Source organism: Ambystoma mexicanum (assembly GCF_040938575.1).
Source record: "Ambystoma mexicanum isolate Mex_15411 chromosome 12 unlocalized genomic scaffold, UKY_AmexF1_1 Mex_chr12_unloc.1, whole genome shotgun sequence".
Classification (NCBI taxonomy): Eukaryota; Metazoa; Chordata; class Amphibia; order Caudata; family Ambystomatidae; genus Ambystoma; species Ambystoma mexicanum.
In genome coordinates this window covers 11,857,856-11,876,395 of record NW_027182322.1, presented here as the reverse complement: position 1 = coordinate 11,876,395, position 18,540 = coordinate 11,857,856, and the positions used below count along the sequence as shown (strand labels likewise).

Sequence of the window (18,540 nt, the reverse complement as noted above, 5' to 3'; positions counted from 1 at the left end):
TCTGCAGAAGAATCACACTTCTGGGTGAAACCTTGAACTACACCTTTGTTCCTTTAGGGATAAATTCGGAGAATAGTGTATTACTGTATTTTCTTGCAAACTGAATACGTTTGGACAACAATTACATACCTTAATAAAAAAGAACTGGATAAAAAGTGCAGCCATACAATTGGTTAACAATACAAAAACACAAAGAGAATATACCATAAATAGTTTTGAAAGAATATTTTACTTTATATGTCGCTAGAAACAAATGTCTGAGTGTAGGGTGTCGTGTTTTTGGTCTATCTCATTTACAGCTATTATAAAGACAATGTTTCTGAAGGAAGGATACCTTAGGAAAGTGCAAAGTTTCTGGCAGTGATGTTGTATTGCTTATGAGCAATATGTTCCTGTTGCCATGGAAGGCAGACTGCTTTTGATTCAGTTGCATGCTGTATTAGATACATAGGTTCAACTTGGGTGAAATACTAAGATTAAAGCATCAGCCAAAAATAAACATTCCTCACATGCATAATGTTCCTTATTTGAATAAGAAAGTAAAAAATGCGACTCTGGTTGGATTCGAACCCACAACCTTTGAATGACTTTGCCAATTCACTTAGAAGTCCAACACGCTATCCATTGCGCCACAGAGCCAGATGACAATCCACTTGCATACAGTAAGGGATGATCTAAGTTTTGTCAATCCAGTGTTTACTTCACATCACATTATCAAGCCTTCTGGGATACATGAAAGAATGATTGTTTTCTGAAACATTAAATGTCTGTAGCAAGAATCACAGTTCGGGGTGAAACCTTGAACTGCACCTTTGTTCGCTTGGGGAGAAATTCAGAGAATAGGGTATTACAGTATTTTCTTGCCAAGTGAATTGGTTTGGACAACAATTTCATACCTTAATAAAAAAGAACTGGATAAAAAGTGCAGACATACAATTGGTTAACAATACAAAAACACAAAGATAGCTTTGAAAGAAGATTTTACTTTATATGTCGCTAGAAACAAATGTCTGAGTGTAGGGTGTCGTGTTTTTGGTCTATCTCATTTACAGCTATTATAAAGACAATGTTTCTGAAGGAAGGATACATTAGAAAAGTGCCAAGTTTCTGGCAGTGATGTTGTATTGCTTATGAGCAATATGTTCCTGTTGCAATGGAAGGCAGACTGCTTTTGATTCAGTTGCATGCTGTATTAGATACATAGGTTCAACTTGGGTCAAATACTAAGATTAAAGCATCGGCCAAAAATAAACATTCCTCACATGCATAATGTTCCTTGTTTGAATTAGAAAGTAAAAAATGCGACTCTGGTGGGATTCGAACCCACAACCTTTGAATGACTTTGCCAATTCACTTAGAAGTCCAACGCGCTATCCATTGCACCACAGAGCCAGACGAAAATGAACTTGCGTACATTAAGGGATGATCGAAGTTTTGTCAATCCAGTGTTTACTTCACATCATATTATCAAGCCTTCTGGGATACAAGAAAGAATAATTGTTTTCTGAAACATAAAATGTCTGTAGAAGAATCACACTTCTGGGTGAAACCTTGAACTACACCTTTGTTCCTTTAGGGATAAATTCGGAGAATAGGGTATTACTGTATTTTCTTGCAAACTGAATACGTTTGGACAACAATTCCATACCTTAATAAAAAAGAACTGGATAAAAAGTGCAGCCATATAATTGGTTAACAATACAAAAACACAAAGAGAATATACCATAAATAGCTTTGAAAGAAGATTTTACTTTATATGTCGCTAGAAACAAATGTCTGAGTGTAGGGTGTCGTGTTTTTGGTCTATCTCATTTACAGCTATTATAAAGACAATGTTTCTGAAGGAAGGATACATTAGGAAAGTGCAAAGTTTTTGGCAGTGATGTTGTATTCCTTATGAGCAATATGTTCCTGTTGCAATGGAAGGCAGACTGCTTTTGATTCAGTTGCATGCTGTATTAGATACATAGGTTCAACTTGGGTCAAATACTAAGATTAAAGCATCGGCCAAAAATAAACATTCCTCACATGCATAATGTTCCTTGTTTGAATTAGAAAGTAAAAAATGCGACTCTGGTGGGATTCGAACCCACAACCTTTGAATGACTTTGCCAATTCACTTAGAAGTCCAACGCGCTATCCATTGCGCCACAGAGCCAGATGACAATCAACTTGCGTACATCAGGGGATGATCGAGGTTTTGTCAATCCAGTGTTTACTTCACATCATATTATCAAGCCTTCTGGGATACAAGAAAGAATAATTGTTTTCTGAAACATAAAATGTCTGTAGAAGAATCACACTTCTGGGTGAAACCTTGAACTACACCTTTGTTCCTTTAGGGATAAATTCGGAGAATAGGGTATTACTGTATTTTCTTGCAAACTGAATACGTTTGGACAACAATTCCATACCTTAATAAAAAAGAACTGGATAAAAAGTGCAGCCATACAATTGGTTAACAATACAAAAACACAAAGAGAATATACCATAAATAGCTTTGAAAGAAGATTTTACTTTATATGTCGCTAGAAACAAATGTCTGAGTGTAGGGTGTCGTGTTTTTGGTCTATCTCATTTACAGCTATTATAAAGACAATGTTTCTGAAGGAAGGATACATTAGGAAAGTGCAAAGTTTCTGGCAGTGATGTTGTATTGCTTATGAGCAATATGTTCCTGTTGCAATGGAAGGCTGACTGCTTTTGATTCAGTTGCATGCTGTATTAGATACATAGGTTCAACTTGGGTCAAATACTAAGATTAAAGCATCGGCCAAAAATAAACATTCCTCACATGCATAATGTTCCTTGTTTGAATTAGAAAGTAAAAAATGCGACTCTGGTGGGATTCGAACCCACAACCTTTGAATGACTTTGCCAATTCACTTAGAAGTCCAACGCACTATCCATTGCGCCACAGAGCCAGATGACAATCAACTTGCGTACATCAGGGGATGATCGAGGTTTTGTCAATCCAGTGTTTACTTCACATCATATTATCAAGCCTTCTGGGATACAAGAAAGAATAATTGTTTTCTGAAACATAAAATGTCTGCAGAAGAATCACACTTCTGGGTGAAACCTTGAACTACACCTTTGTTCCTTTAGGGATAAATTCGGAGAATAGTGTATTACTGTATTTTCTTGCAAACTGAATACGTTTGGACAACAATTACATACCTTAATAAAAAAGAACTGGATAAAAAGTGCAGCCATACAATTGGTTAACAATACAAAAACACAAAGAGAATATACCATAAATAGTTTTGAAAGAATATTTTACTTTATATGTCGCTAGAAACAAATGTCTGAGTGTAGGGTGTCGTGTTTTTGGTCTATCTCATTTACAGCTATTATAAAGACAATGTTTCTGAAGGAAGGATACCTTAGGAAAGTGCAAAGTTTCTGGCAGTGATGTTGTATTGCTTATGAGCAATATGTTCCTGTTGCCATGGAAGGCAGACTGCTTTTGATTCAGTTGCATGCTGTATTAGATACATAGGTTCAACTTGGGTGAAATACTAAGATTAAAGCATCAGCCAAAAATAAACATTCCTCACATGCATAATGTTCCTTATTTGAATAAGAAAGTAAAAAATGCGACTCTGGTTGGATTCGAACCCACAACCTTTGAATGACTTTGCCAATTCACTTAGAAGTCCAACACGCTATCCATTGCGCCACAGAGCCAGATGACAATCCACTTGCATACAGTAAGGGATGATCTAAGTTTTGTCAATCCAGTGTTTACTTCACATCACATTATCAAGCCTTCTGGGATACATGAAAGAATGATTGTTTTCTGAAACATTAAATGTCTGTAGCAAGAATCACAGTTCGGGGTGAAACCTTGAACTGCACCTTTGTTCGCTTGGGGAGAAATTCAGAGAATAGGGTATTACAGTATTTTCTTGCCAAGTGAATTGGTTTGGACAACAATTTCATACCTTAATAAAAAAGAACTGGATAAAAAGTGCAGACATACAATTGGTTAACAATACAAAAACACAAAGATAGCTTTGAAAGAAGATTTTACTTTATATGTCGCTAGAAACAAATGTCTGAGTGTAGGGTGTCGTGTTTTTGGTCTATCTCATTTACAGCTATTATAAATACAATGTTTCTGAAGGAAGGATACATTAGGAAAGTGCAAAGTTTCTGGCAGTGATGTTGTATTGCTTATGAGCAATATGTTCCTGTTGCAATGGAAGGCAGACTGCTTTTGATTCAGTTGCATGCTGTATTAGATACATAGGTTCAACTTGGGTCAAATACTAAGATTAAAGCATCGGCCAAAAATAAACATTCCTCACATGCATAATGTTCCTTGTTTGAATTAGAAAGTAAAAAATGCGACTCTGGTGGGATTCGAACCCACAACCTTTGAATGACTTTGCCAATTCACTTAGAAGTCCAACGCGCTATCCATTGCACCACAGAGCCAGACGAAAATGAACTTGCGTACATTAAGGGATGATCGAAGTTTTGTCAATCCAGTGTTTACTTCACATCATATTATCAAGCCTTCTGGGATACAAGAAAGAATAATTGTTTTCTGAAACATAAAATGTCTGTAGAAGAATCACACTTCTGGGTGAAACCTTGAACTACACCTTTTTTCCTTTAGGGATAAATTCGGAGAATAGGGTATTACTGTATTTTCTTGCAAACTGAATACGTTTGGACAACAATTCCATACCTTAATAAAAAAGAACTGGATAAAAAGTGCAGCCATACAATTGATTAACAATACAAAAACACAAAGAGAATATACCATAAATAGCTTTGAAAGAAGATTTTACTTTATATGTCGCTAGAAACAAATGTCTGAGTGTAGGGTGTCGTGTTTTTGGTCTATCTCATTTACAGCTATTATAAAGACAATGTTTCTGAAGGAAGGATACATTAGGAAAGTGCAAAGTTTTTGGCAGTGATGTTGTATTCCTTATGAGCAATATGTTCCTGTTGCAATGGAAGGCAGACTGCTTTTGATTCAGTTGCATGCTGTATTAGATACATAGGTTCAACTTGGGTCAAATACTAAGATTAAAGCATCGGCCAAAAATAAACATTCCTCACATGCATAATGTTCCTTGTTTGAATAAGAAAGTAAAAAATGCGACTCTGGTGGGATTCGAACCCACAACCTTTGAATGACTTTGCCAATTCACTTAGAAGTCCAACGCGCTATCCATTGCGCCACAGAGCCAGATGACAATCAACTTGCGTACATCAGGGGATGATCGAGGTTTTGTCAATCCAGTGTTTACTTCACATCATATTATCAAGCCTTCTGGGATACAAGAAAGAATAATTGTTTTCTGAAACATAAAATGTCTGCAGAAGAATCACACTTCTGGGTGAAACCTTGAACTACACCTTTGTTCCTTTAGGGATAAATTCGGAGAATAGGGTATTACTGTATTTTCTTGCAAACTGAATACGTTTGGACAACAATTACATACCTTAATAAAAAAGAACTGGATAAAAAGTGCAGCCATACAATTGGTTAACAATACAAAAACACAAAGAGAATATACCATAAATAGTTTTGAAAGAATATTTTACTTTATATGTCGCTAGTAACAAATGTCTGAGTGTAGGGTGTCGTGTTTTGGTCTATCTCATTTACAGCTATTATAAAGACAATGTTTCTGAAGGAAGGATACATTAGGAAAGTGCAAAGTTTCTGGCAGTGATGTTGTATTGCTTATGAGCAATATGTTCCTGTTGCCATGGAAGGCAGACTGCTTTTGATTCAGTTGCATGCTGTATTAGATACATAGGTTCAACTTGGGTGAAATACTAAGATTAAAGCATCGGCCAAAAATAAACATTCCTCACATGCATAATGTTCCTTATTTGAATAAGAAAGTAAAAAATGCGACTCTGGTTGGATTCGAACCCACAACCTTTGAATGACTTTGCCAATTCACTTAGAAGTCCAACGCGCTATCCATTGCGCAACAGAGCCAGATGAAAATCCACTTGCATACAGTAAGGGATGATCGAAGTTTTGTCAATCCAGTGTTTACTTCACATCACATTATCAAGCCTTCTGGGATACATGAAAGAATGATTGTTTTCTGAAACATTAAATGTCTGTAGCAAGAATCACAGTTCGGGGTGAAACCTTGAACTGCACCTTTGTTCGCTTGGGGAGAAATTCAGAGAATAGGGTATTACAGTATTTTCTTGCCAAGTGAATTGGTTTGGACAACAATTTCATACCTTAATAAAAAAGAACTGGATAAAAAGTGCAGCCATACAATTGGTTAACAATACAAAAACACAAAGAGAATATACCATAAATAGCTTTGAAAGAAGATTTTACTTTATATGTCGCTAGAAACAAATGTCTGAGTGTAGGGTGTCGTGTTTTTGGTCTATCTCATTTACAGCTATTATAAAGACAATGTTTCTGAAGGAAGGATACATTAGGAAAGTGCAAAGTTTTTGGCAGTGATGTTGTATTCCTTATGAGCAATATGTTCCTGTTGCAATGGAAGGCAGACTGCTTTTGATTCAGTTGCATGCTGTATTAGATACATAGGTTCAACTTGGGTCAAATACTAAGATTAAAGCATCGGCCAAAAATAAACATTCCTCACATGCATAATGTTCCTTGTTTGAATAAGAAAGTAAAAAATACGACTCTGGTGGGATTCGAACCCACAACCTTTGAATGACTTTGCCAATTCACTTAGAAGTCCAACGCGCTATCCATTGCGCCACAGAGCCAGATGAAAATCAACTTGCGTACATTAAGGGATGATCGAAGTTTTGTCAATCCAGTGTTTACTTCACATCATATTATCAAGCCTTCTGGGATACAAGAAAGAATAATTGTTTTCTGAAACATAAAATGTCTGTAGAAGAATCACACTTCTGGGTGAAACCTTGAACTACACCTTTGTTCCTTTAGGGATAAATTCGGAGAATAGGGTATTACTGTATTTTCTTGCAAACTGAATACGTTTGGACAACAATTACATACCTTAATAAAAAAGAACTGGATAAAAAGTGCAGCCATACAATTGGTTAACAATACAAAAACACAAAGAGAATATACCATAAATAGTTTTGAAAGAATATTTTACTTTATATGTCGCTAGTAACAAATGTCTGAGTGTAGGGTGTCGTGTTTTTGGTCTATCTCATTTACAGCTATTATAAATACAATGTTTCTGAAGGAAGGATACATTAGGAAAGTGCAAAGTTTCTGGCAGTGATGTTGTATTGCTTATGAGCAATATGTTCCTGTTGCAATGGAAGGCAGACTGCTTTTGATTCAGTTGCATGCTGTATTAGATACATAGGTTCAACTTGGGTCAAATACTAAGATTAAAGCATCGGCCAAAAATAAACATTCCTCACATGCATAATGTTCCTTATTTGAATAAGAAAGTAAAAAATGCGACTCTGGTTGGATTCGAACCCACAACCTTTGAATGACTTTGCCAATTCACTTAGAAGTCCAACGCGCTATCCATTGCGCCACAGAGCCAGATGACAATCAACTGGCGTACATCAGGGGATGATCGAGGTTTTGTCAATCCAGTGTTTACTTCACATCATATTATCAAGCCTTCTGGGATACAAGAAAGAATAATTGTTTTCTGAAACATAAAATGTCTGCAGAAGAATCACACTTCTGGGTGAAACCTTGAACTACACCTTTGTTCCTTTAGGGATAAATTCGGAGAATAGGGTATTACTGTATTTTCTTGCAAACTGAATACGTTTGGACAACAATTACATACCTTAATAAAAAAGAACTGGATAAAAAGTGCAGCCATACAATTGGTTAACAATACAAAAACACAAAGAGAATATACCATAAATAGTTTTGAAAGAATATTTTACTTTATATGTCGCTAGAAACAAATGTCTGAGTGTAGGGTGTCGTGTTTTTGGTCTATCTCATTTACAGCTATTATAAAGACAATGTTTCTGAAGGAAGGATACATTAGGAAAGTGGAAAGTTTCTGGCAGTGATGTTGTATTGCTTATGAGCAATATGTTCCTGTTGCCATGGAAGGCAGACTGCTTTTGATTCAGTTGCATGCTGTATTAGATACATAGGTTCAACTTTGGTGAAATACTAAGATTAAAGCATCGGCCAAAAATAAACATTCCTCACATGCATAATGTTCCTTATTTGAATAAGAAAGTAAAAAATGCGACTCTGGTTGGATTCGAACCCACAACCTTTGAATGACTTTGTCAATTCACTTAGAAGTCCAACGCGCTATCCATTGCGCCACAGAGCCAGATGAAAATCCACTTGCATACAGTAAGGGATGATCTAAGTTTTGTCAATCCAGTGTTTACTTCACATCACATTATCAAGCCTTCTGGGATACATGAAAGAATGATTGTTTTCTGAAACATTAAATGTCTGTAGCAAGAATCACAGTTCGGGGTGAAACCTTGAACTGCACCTTTGTTCGCTTGGGGAGAAATTCAGAGAATAGGGTATTACAGTATTTTCTTGCCAAGTGAATTGGTTTGGACAACAATTTCATACCTTAATAAAAAAGAACTGGATAAAAAGTGCAGACATACAATTGGTTAACAATACAAAAACACAAAGATAGCTTTGAAAGAAGATTTTACTTTATATGTCGCTAGAAACAAATGTCTGAGTGTCGGGTGTCGTGTTTTTGGTCTATCTCATTTACAGCTATTATAAATACAATGTTTCTGAAGGAAGGATACATTAGGAAAGTGCAAAGTTTCTGGCAGTGATGTTGTATTGCTTATGAGCAATATGTCCCTGTTGCAATGGAAGGCAGACTGTTTTTGATTCAGTTGCATGCAGTATTAGATACATAGGTTCAACTTGGGTCAAATACTAAGATTAAAGCATCGGCCAAAAATAAACATTCCTCACATGCATAATGTACCTTGTTTGAATTAGAAAGTATAAAATGCGACTCTGGTGGGATTCAAACCCACAACCTTTGAATGACTTTGCCAATTCACTTAGAAGTCCAACGCGCTATCCATTGCACCACAGAGCCAGAGGAAAATGAACTTGCGTACATTAAGGGATGATCGAAGTTTTGTCAATCCAGTGTTTACTTCACATCATATTATCAAGCCTTCTGGGATACAAGAAAGAATAATTGTTTTCTGAAACATAAAATGTCTGTAGAAGAATCACACTTCTGGGTGAAACCTTGAACTACACTTTTGTTCCTTTAGGGATAAATTCGGAGAATAGGGTATTACTGTATTTTCTTGCAAACTGAATACGTTTGGACAACAATTCCATACCTTAATAAAAAAGAACTGGATAAAAAGTGCAGCCATACAATTGGTTAACAATACAAAAACACAAAGAGAATATACCATAAATAGCTTTGAAAGAAGATTTTACTTTATATGTCGCTAGAAACAAATGTCTGAGTGTAGGGTGTCGTGTTTTTGGTCTATCTCATTTACAGCTATTATAAAGACAATGTTTCTGAAGGAAGGATACATTAGGAAAGTGCAAAGTTTCTGGCAGTGATGTTGTATTGCTTATGAGCAATATGTTCCTGTTGCAATGGAAGGCAGACTGCTTTTGATTCAGTTGCATGCTGTATTAGATACATAGGTTCAACTTGGGTCAAATACTAAGATTAAAGCATCGGCCAAAAATAAACATTCCTCACATGCATAATGTTCCTTGTTTGAATAAGAAAGTAAAAAATACGACTCTGGGGGGATTCGAACCCACAACCTTTGAATGACTTTGCCAATTCACTTAGAAGTCCAACGCGCTATCCATTGCGCCACAGAGCCAGTTGAAAATCAACTTGCGTACATTAAGGGATGATCGAAGTTTTGTCAATCCAGTGTTTACTTCACATCATATTATCAAGCCTTCTGGGATACAAGAAAGAATAATTGTTTTCTGAAACATAAAATGTCTGCAGAAGAATCACACTTCTGGGTGAAACCTTGAACTACACCTTTGTTCCTTTAGGGATAAATTCGGAGAATAGGGTATTACTGTATTTTCTTGCAAACTGAATACGTTTGGACAACAATTACATACCTTAATAAAAAAGAACTGGATAAAAAGTGCAGCCATACAATTGGTTAACAATACAAAAACACAAAGAGAATATACCATAAATAGTTTTGAAAGAATATTTTACTTTATATGTCGCTAGAAACAAATGTCTGAGTGTAGGGTGTTGTGTTTTTGGTCTATCTCATTTACAGCTATTATAAAGACAATGTTTCTGAAGGAAGGATACATTAGGAAAGTGCAAAGTTTCTGGCAGTGATGTTGTATTGCTTATGAGCAATATGTTCCTGTTGCCATGGAAGGCAGACTGCTTTTGATTCAGTTGCATGCTGTATTAGATACATAGGTTCAACTTGGGTGAAATACTAAGATTAAAGCATCAGCCAAAAATAAACATTCCTCACATGCATAATGTTCCTTATTTGAATAAGAAAGTAAAAAATGCGACTCTGGTTGGATTCGAACCCACAACCTTTGAATGACTTTGCCAATTCACTTAGAAGTCCAACACGCTATCCATTGCGCCACAGAGCCAGATGAAAATCCACTTGCATACAGTAAGGGATGATCTAAGTTTTGTCAATCCAGTGTTTACTTCACATCACATTATCAAGCCTTCTGGGATACATGAAAGAATGATTGTTTTCTGAAACATTAAATGTCTGTAGCAAGAATCACAGTTCGGGGTGAAACCTTGAACTGCACCTTTGTTCGCTTGGGGAGAAATTCAGAGAATAGGGTATTACAGTATTTTCTTGCCAAGTGAATTGGTTTGGACAACAATTTCATACCTTAATAAAAAAGAACTGGATAAAAAGTGCAGACATACAATTGGTTAACAATACAAAAACACAAAGATAGCTTTGAAAGAAGATTTTACTTTATATGTCGCTAGAAACAAATGTCTGAGTGTAGGGTGTCGTGTTTTTGGTCTATCTCATTTACAGCTATTATAAATACAATGTTTCTGAAGGAAGGATACATTAGGAAAGTGCAAAGTTTCTGGCAGTGATGTTGTATTGCTTATGAGCAATATGTTCCTGTTGCAATGGAAGGCAGACTGCTTTTGATTCAGTTGCATGCTGTATTAGATACATAGGTTCAACTTGGGTCAAATACTAAGATTAAAGCATCGGCCAAAAATAAACATTCCTCACATGCATAATGTTCCTTGTTTGAATTAGAAAGTAAAAAATGCGACTCTGGTGGGATTCAAACCCACAACCTTTGAATGACTTTGCCAATTCACTTAGAAGTCCAACACGCTATCCATTGCACCACAGAGCCAGACGAAAATGAACTTGCGTACATTAAGGGATGATCGAAGTTTTGTCAATCCAGTGTTTACTTCACATCATATTATCAAGCCTTCTGGGATACAAGAAAGAATAATTGTTTTCTGAAACATAAAATGTCGGTAGAAGAATCACACTTCTGGGTGAAACCTTGAACTACACCTTTGTTCCTTTAGGGATAAATTCGGAGAATAGGGTATTACTGTATTTTCTTGCAAACTGAATACGTTTGGACAACAATTCCATACCTTAATAAAAAAGAACTGGATAAAAAGTGCAGCCATATAATTGGTTAACAATACAAAAACACAAAGAGAATATACCATAAATAGCTTTGAAAGAAGATTTTACTTTATATGTCGCTAGAAACAAATGTCTGAGTGTAGGGTGTCGTGTTTTTGGTCTATCTCATTTACAGCTATTATAAATACAATGTTTCTGAAGGAAGGATACATTAGGAAAGTGCAAAGTTTCTGGCAGTGATGTTGTATTGCTTATGAGCAATATGTTCCTGTTGCAATGGAAGGCAGACTGCTTTTGATTCAGTTGCATGCTGTATTAGATACATAGGTTCAACTTGGGTCAAATACTAAGATTAAAGCATCGGCCAAAAATAAACATTCCTCACATGCATAATGTTCCTTGTTTGAATTAGAAAGTAAAAAATGCGACTCTGGTGGGATTCGAACCCACAACCTTTGAATGACTTTGCCAATTCACTTAGAAGTCCAACGCGCTATCCATTGCGCCACAGAGCCAGATGACAATCAACTTGCGTACATCAGGGGATGATCGAGGTTTTGTCAATCCAGTGTTTACTTCACATCATATTATCAAGCCTTCTGGGATACAAGAAAGAATAATTGTTTTCTGAAACATAAAATGTCTGCAGAAGAATCACACTTCTGGGTGAAACCTTGAACTACACCTTTGTTCCTTTAGGGATAAATTCGGAGAATAGGGTATTACTGTATTTTCTTGCAAACTGAATACGTTTGGACAACAATTACATACCTTAATAAAAAAGAACTGGATAAAAAGTGCAGCCATACAATTGGTTAACAATACAAAAACACAAAGAGAATATACCATAAATAGTTTTGAAAGAATATTTTACTTTATATGTCGCTAGAAACAAATGTCTGAGTGTAGGGTGTTGTGTTTTTGGTCTATCTCATTTACAGCTATTATAAAGACAATGTTTCTGAAGGAAGGATACATTAGGAAAGTGCAAAGTTTCTGGCAGTGATGTTGTATTGCTTATGAGCAATATGTTCCTGTTGCCATGGAAGGCAGACTGCTTTTGATTCAGTTGCATGCTGTATTAGATACATTGGTTCAACTTGGGTGAAATACTAAGATTAAAGCATCAGCCAAAAATAAACATTCCTCACATGCATAATGTTCCTTATTTGAATAAGAAAGTAAAAAATGCGACTCTGGTTGGATTCGAACCCACAACCTTTGAATGACTTTGCCAATTCACTTAGAAGTCCAACACGCTATCCATTGCGCCACAGAGCCAGATGAAAATCCACTTGCATACAGTAAGGGATGATCTAAGTTTTGTCAATCCAGTGTTTACTTCACATCACATTATCAAGCCTTCTGGGATACATGAAAGAATGATTGTTTTCTGAAACATTAAATGTCTGTAGCAAGAATCACAGTTCGGGGTGAAACCTTGAACTGCACCTTTGTTCGCTTGGGGAGAAATTCAGAGAATAGGGTATTACAGTATTTTCTTGCCAAGTGAATTGGTTTGGACAACAATTTCATACCTTAATAAAAAAGAACTGGATAAAAAGTGCAGACATACAATTGGTTAACAATACAAAAACACAAAGATAGCTTTGAAAGAAGATTTTACTTTATATGTCGCTAGAAACAAATGTCTGAGTGTAGGGTGTCGTGTTTTTGGTCTATCTCATTTACAGCTATTATAAATACAATGTTTCTGAAGGAAGGATACATTAGGAAAGTGCAAAGTTTCTGGCAGTGATGTTGTATTGCTTATGAGCAATATGTTCCTGTTGCAATGGAAGGCAGACTGCTTTTGATTCAGTTGCATGCTGTATTAGATACATAGGTTCAACTTGGGTCAAATACTAAGATTAAAGCATCGGCCAAAAATAAACATTCCTCACATGCATAATGTTCCTTGTTTGAATTAGAAAGTAAAAAATTCGACTCTGGTGGGATTCGAACCCACAACCTTTGAATGACTTTGCCAATTCACTTAGAAGTCCAACGCGCTATCCATTGCACCACAGAGCCAGACGAAAATGAATTTGCGTACATTAAGGGATGATCGAAGTTTTGTCAATCCAGTGTTTACTTCACATCATATTATCAAGCCTTCTGGGATACAAGAAAGAATAATTGTTTTCTGAAACATAAAATGTCGGTAGAAGAATCACACTTCTGGGTGAAACCTTGAACTACACCTTTGTTCCTTTAGGGATAAATTCGGAGAATAGGGTATTACTGTATTTTCTTGCAAACTGAATACGTTTGGACAACAATTCCATACCTTAATAAAAAAGAACTGGATAAAAAGTGCAGCCATATAATTGGTTAACAATACAAAAACACAAAGAGAATATACCATAAATAGCTTTGAAAGAAGATTTTACTTTATATGTCGCTAGAAACAAATGTCTGAGTGTAGGGTGTCGTGTTTTTGGTCTATCTCATTTACAGCTATTATAAAGACAATGTTTCTGAAGGAAGGATACATTAGGAAAGTGCAAAGTTTTTGGCAGTGATGTTGTATTCCTTATGAGCAATATGTTCCTGTTGCAATGGAAGGCAGACTGCTTTTGATTCAGTTGCATGCTGTATTAGATACATAGGTTCAACTTGGGTCAAATACTAAGATTAAAGCATCGGCCAAAAATAAACATTCCTCACATGCATAATGTTCCTTGTTTGAATAAGAAAGTAAAAAATACGACTCTGGCGGGATTCGAACCCACAACCTTTGAATGACTTTGCCAATTCACTTAGAAGTCCAACGCGCTATCAATTGCGCCACAGAGCCAGATGAAAATCAACTTGCGTACATTAAGGGATGATCGAAGTTTTGTCAATCCAGTGTTTACTTCACATCATATTATCAAGCCTTCTGGGATACAAGAAAGAATAATTGTTTTCTGAAACATAAAATGTCTGTAGAAGAATCACACTTCTGGGTGAAACCTTGAACTACACCTTTGTTCCTTTAGGGATAAATTCGGAGAATAGGGTATTACTGTATTTTCTTGCAAACTGAATACGTTTGGACAACAATTCCATACCTTAATAAAAAAGAACTGGATAAAAAGTGCAGCCATACAATTGGTTAACAATACAAAAACACAAAGAGAATATACCATAAATAGCTTTGAAAGAAGATTTTACTTTATATGTCGCTAGAAACAAATGTCTGAGTGTAGGGTGTCGTGTTTTTGGTCTATCTCATTTACAGCTATTATAAATACAATGTTTCTGAAGGAAGGATACATTAGGAAAGTGCAAAGTTTCTGGCAGTGATGTTGTATTGCTTATGAGCAATATGTTCCTGTTGCAATGGAAGGCAGACTGCTTTTGATTCAGTTGCATGCTGTATTAGATACATAGGTTCAACTTGGGTCAAATACTAAGATTAAAGCATCGGCCAAAAATAAACATTCCTCACATGCATAATGTTCCTTGTTTGAATTAGAAAGTAAAAAATGCGACTCTGGTGGGATTCGAACCCACAACCTTTGAATGACTTTGCCAATTCACTTAGAAGTCCAACGCGCTATCCATTGCGCCACAGAGCCAGATGACAATCAACTTGCGTACATCAGGGGATGATCGAGGTTTTGTCAATCCAGTGTTTACTTCACATCATATTATCAAGCCTTCTGGGATACAAGAAAGAATAATTGTTTTCTGAAACATAAAATGTCTGCAGAAGAATCACACTTCTGGGTGAAACCTTGAACTACACCTTTGTTCCTTTAGGGATAAATTCGGAGAATAGGGTATTACTGTATTTTCTTGCAAACTGAATACGTTTGGACAACAATTACATACCTTAATAAAAAAGAACTGGATAAAAAGTGCAGCCATACAATTGGTTAACAATACAAAAACACAAAGAGAATATACCATAAATAGTTTTGAAAGAATATTTTACTTTATATGTCGCTAGAAACAAATGTCTGAGTGTAGGGTGTCGTGTTTTTGGTCTATCTCATTTACAGCTATTATAAAGACAATGTTTCTGAAGGAAGGATACATTAGGAAAGTGCAAAGTTTTTGGCAGTGATGTTGTATTCCTTATGAGCAATATGTTCCTGTTGCAATGGAAGGCAGACTGCTTTTGATTCAGTTGCATGCTGTATTAGATACATAGGTTCAACTTGGGTCAAATACTAAGATTAAAGCATCGGCCAAAAATAAACATTCCTCACATGCATAATGTTCCTTGTTTGAATAAGAAAGTAAAAAATACGACTCTGGTGGGATTCGAACCCACAACCTTTGAATGACTTTGCCAATTCACTTAGAAGTCCAACGCGCTATCAATTGCGCCACAGAGCCAGATGAAAATCAACTTGCGTACATTAAGGGATGATCGAAGTTTTGTCAATCCAGTGTTTACTTCACATCATATTATCAAGCCTTCTGGGATACAAGAAAGAATAATTGTTTTCTGAAACATAAAATGTCTGTAGAAGAATCACACTTCTGGGTGAAACCTTGAACTACACCTTTGTTCCTTTAGGGATAAATTCGGAGAATAGGGTATTACTGTATTTTCTTGCAAACTGAATACGTTTGGACAACAATTCCATACCTTAATAAAAAAGAACTGGATAAAAAGTGCAGCCATACAATTGGTTAACAATACAAAAACACAAAGAGAATATACCATAAATAGCTTTGAAAGAAGATTTTACTTTATATGTCGCTAGAAACAAATGTCTGAGTGTAGGGTGTCGTGTTTTTGGTCTATCTCATTTACAGCTATTATAAATACAATGTTTCTGAAGGAAGGATACATTAGGAAAGTGCAAAGTTTCTGGCAGTGATGTTGTATTGCTTATGAGCAATATGTTCCTGTTGCAATGGAAGGCAGACTGCTTTTGATTCAGTTGCATGCTGTATTAGATACATAGGTTCAACTTGGGTCAAATACTAAGATTAAAGCATCGGCCAAAAATAAACATTCCTCACATGCATAATGTTCCTTGTTTGAATTAGAAAGTAAAAAATGCGACTCTGGTGGGATTCGAACCCACAACCTTTGAATGACTTTGCCAATTCACTTAGAAGTCCAACGCGCTATCCATTGCGCCACAGAGCCAGATGACAATCAACTTGCGTACATCAGGGGATGATCGAGGTTTTGTCAATCCAGTGTTTACTTCACATCATATTATCAAGCCTTCTGGGATACAAGAAAGAATAATTGTTTTCTGAAACATAAAATGTCTGCAGAAGAATCACACTTCTGGGTGAAACCTTGAACTACACCTTTGTTCCTTTAGGGATAAATTCGGAGAATAGGGTATTACTGTATTTTCTTGCAAACTGAATACGTTTGGACAACAATTACATACCTTAATAAAAAAGAACTGGATAAAAAGTGCAGCCATACAATTGGTTAACAATACAAAAACACAAAGAGAATATACCATAAATAGTTTTGAAAGAATATTTTACTTTATATGTCGCTAGAAACAAATGTCTGAGTGTAGGGTGTTGTGTTTTTGGTCTATCTCATTTACAGCTATTATAAAGACAATGTTTCTGAAGGAAGGATACATTAGGAAAGTGCAAAGTTTCTGGCAGTGATGTTGTATTGCTTATGAGCAATATGTTCCTGTTGCCATGGAAGGCAGACTGCTTTTGATTCAGTTGCATGCTGTATTAGATACATAGGTTCAACTTGGGTGAAATACTAAGATTAAAGCATCAGCCAAAAATAAACATTCCTCACATGCATAATGTTCCTTATTTGAATAAGAAAGTAAAAAATGCGACTCTGGTTGGATTCGAACCCACAACCTTTGAATGACTTTGCCAATTCACTTAGAAGTCCAACACGCTATCCATTGCGCCACAGAGCCAGATGAAAATCCACTTGCATACAGTAAGGGATGATCTAAGTTTTGTCAATCCAGTGTTTACTTCACATCACATTATCAAGCCTTCTGGGATACATGAAAGAATGATTGTTTTCTGAAACATTAAATGTCTGTAGCAAGAATCACAGTTCGGGGTGAAACCTTGAACTGCACCTTTGTTCGCTTGGGGAGAAATTCAGAGAATAGGGTATTACAGTATTTTCTTGCCAAGTGAATTGGTTTGGACAACAATTTCATACCTTAATAAAAAAGAACTGGATAAAAAGTGCAGACATACAATTGGTTAACAATACAAAAACACAAAGATAGCTTTGAAAGAAGATTTTACTTTATATGTCGCTAGAAACAAATGTCTGAGTGTAGGGTGTCGTGTTTTTGGTCTATCTCATTTACAGCTATTATAAATACAATGTTTCTGAAGGAAGGATACATTAGGAAAGTGCAAAGTTTCTGGCAGTGATGTTGTATTGCTTATGAGCAATATGTTCCTGTTGCAATGGAAGGCAGACTGCTTTTGATTCAGTTGCATGCTGTATTAGATACATAGGTTCAACTTGGGTCAAATACTAAGATTAAAGCATCGGCCAAAAATAAACATTCCTCACATGCATAATGTTCCTTGTTTGAATTAGAAAGTAAAAAATGCGACTCTGGTGGGATTCGAACCCACAACCTTTGAATGACTTTGCCAATTCACTTAGAAGTCCAACGCGCTATCCATTGCACCACAGAGCCAGACGAAAATGAACTTGCGTACATTAAGGGAGGATCGAAGTTTTGTCAATCCAGTGTTTACTTCACATCATATTATCAAGCCTTCTGGGATACAAGAAAGAATAATTGTTTTCTGAAACATAAAATGTCGGTAGAAGAATCACACTTCTGGGTGAAACCTTGAACTACACCTTTGTTCCTTTAGGGATAAATTCGGAGAATAGGGTATTACTGTATTTTCTTGCAAACTGAATACGTTTGGACAACAATTCCATACCTTAATAAAAAAGAACTGGATAAAAAGTGCAGCCATATAATTGGTTAACAATACAAAAACACAAAGAGAATATACCATAAATAGCTTTGAAAGAAGATTTTACTT

General features: G+C 35.9%; 14 non-coding genes across 14 annotated transcripts; all 14 read right to left on the bottom strand.

Moving 5' to 3' along the window:
* Nucleotides 1–1,302: 1,302 nt before the first annotated feature.
* TRNAR-UCU (transfer RNA arginine (anticodon UCU)) lies at nt 1,303–1,392 on the bottom strand. Its single transcript is given in 2 exon segments — nt 1,303–1,338; nt 1,356–1,392. It is a non-coding gene; the product is annotated as a tRNA-Arg (tRNA).
* Nucleotides 1,393–2,068: 676 nt separating this feature from the next.
* On the bottom strand, nt 2,069–2,158 carry TRNAR-UCU (transfer RNA arginine (anticodon UCU)). The gene is given in 2 exon segments: nt 2,069–2,104; nt 2,122–2,158. It is a non-coding gene; the product is annotated as a tRNA-Arg (tRNA).
* Nucleotides 2,159–2,834: 676 nt separating this feature from the next.
* Nucleotides 2,835–2,924, bottom strand: TRNAR-UCU (transfer RNA arginine (anticodon UCU)). The gene is given in 2 exon segments: nt 2,835–2,870; nt 2,888–2,924. It is a non-coding gene; the product is annotated as a tRNA-Arg (tRNA).
* Nucleotides 2,925–4,353: 1,429 nt separating this feature from the next.
* On the bottom strand, nt 4,354–4,443 carry TRNAR-UCU (transfer RNA arginine (anticodon UCU)). The gene is given in 2 exon segments: nt 4,354–4,389; nt 4,407–4,443. It is a non-coding gene; the product is annotated as a tRNA-Arg (tRNA).
* Nucleotides 4,444–5,119: 676 nt separating this feature from the next.
* On the bottom strand, nt 5,120–5,209 carry TRNAR-UCU (transfer RNA arginine (anticodon UCU)). Its single transcript is given in 2 exon segments — nt 5,120–5,155; nt 5,173–5,209. It is a non-coding gene; the product is annotated as a tRNA-Arg (tRNA).
* Nucleotides 5,210–6,651: 1,442 nt separating this feature from the next.
* Nucleotides 6,652–6,741, bottom strand: TRNAR-UCU (transfer RNA arginine (anticodon UCU)). The gene is given in 2 exon segments: nt 6,652–6,687; nt 6,705–6,741. It is a non-coding gene; the product is annotated as a tRNA-Arg (tRNA).
* Nucleotides 6,742–9,702: 2,961 nt separating this feature from the next.
* TRNAR-UCU (transfer RNA arginine (anticodon UCU)) lies at nt 9,703–9,792 on the bottom strand. The gene is given in 2 exon segments: nt 9,703–9,738; nt 9,756–9,792. It is a non-coding gene; the product is annotated as a tRNA-Arg (tRNA).
* Nucleotides 9,793–11,987: 2,195 nt separating this feature from the next.
* TRNAR-UCU (transfer RNA arginine (anticodon UCU)) lies at nt 11,988–12,077 on the bottom strand. Its single transcript is given in 2 exon segments — nt 11,988–12,023; nt 12,041–12,077. It is a non-coding gene; the product is annotated as a tRNA-Arg (tRNA).
* Nucleotides 12,078–13,506: 1,429 nt separating this feature from the next.
* Nucleotides 13,507–13,596, bottom strand: TRNAR-UCU (transfer RNA arginine (anticodon UCU)). The gene is given in 2 exon segments: nt 13,507–13,542; nt 13,560–13,596. It is a non-coding gene; the product is annotated as a tRNA-Arg (tRNA).
* A 676-nt stretch (nt 13,597–14,272) lies between these two features.
* On the bottom strand, nt 14,273–14,362 carry TRNAR-UCU (transfer RNA arginine (anticodon UCU)). The gene is given in 2 exon segments: nt 14,273–14,308; nt 14,326–14,362. It is a non-coding gene; the product is annotated as a tRNA-Arg (tRNA).
* Nucleotides 14,363–15,038: 676 nt separating this feature from the next.
* On the bottom strand, nt 15,039–15,128 carry TRNAR-UCU (transfer RNA arginine (anticodon UCU)). The gene is given in 2 exon segments: nt 15,039–15,074; nt 15,092–15,128. It is a non-coding gene; the product is annotated as a tRNA-Arg (tRNA).
* Nucleotides 15,129–15,804: 676 nt separating this feature from the next.
* Nucleotides 15,805–15,894, bottom strand: TRNAR-UCU (transfer RNA arginine (anticodon UCU)). Its single transcript is given in 2 exon segments — nt 15,805–15,840; nt 15,858–15,894. It is a non-coding gene; the product is annotated as a tRNA-Arg (tRNA).
* A 676-nt stretch (nt 15,895–16,570) lies between these two features.
* On the bottom strand, nt 16,571–16,660 carry TRNAR-UCU (transfer RNA arginine (anticodon UCU)). The gene is given in 2 exon segments: nt 16,571–16,606; nt 16,624–16,660. It is a non-coding gene; the product is annotated as a tRNA-Arg (tRNA).
* Nucleotides 16,661–18,089: 1,429 nt separating this feature from the next.
* TRNAR-UCU (transfer RNA arginine (anticodon UCU)) lies at nt 18,090–18,179 on the bottom strand. The gene is given in 2 exon segments: nt 18,090–18,125; nt 18,143–18,179. It is a non-coding gene; the product is annotated as a tRNA-Arg (tRNA).
* Nucleotides 18,180–18,540: the final 361 nt, after the last annotated feature.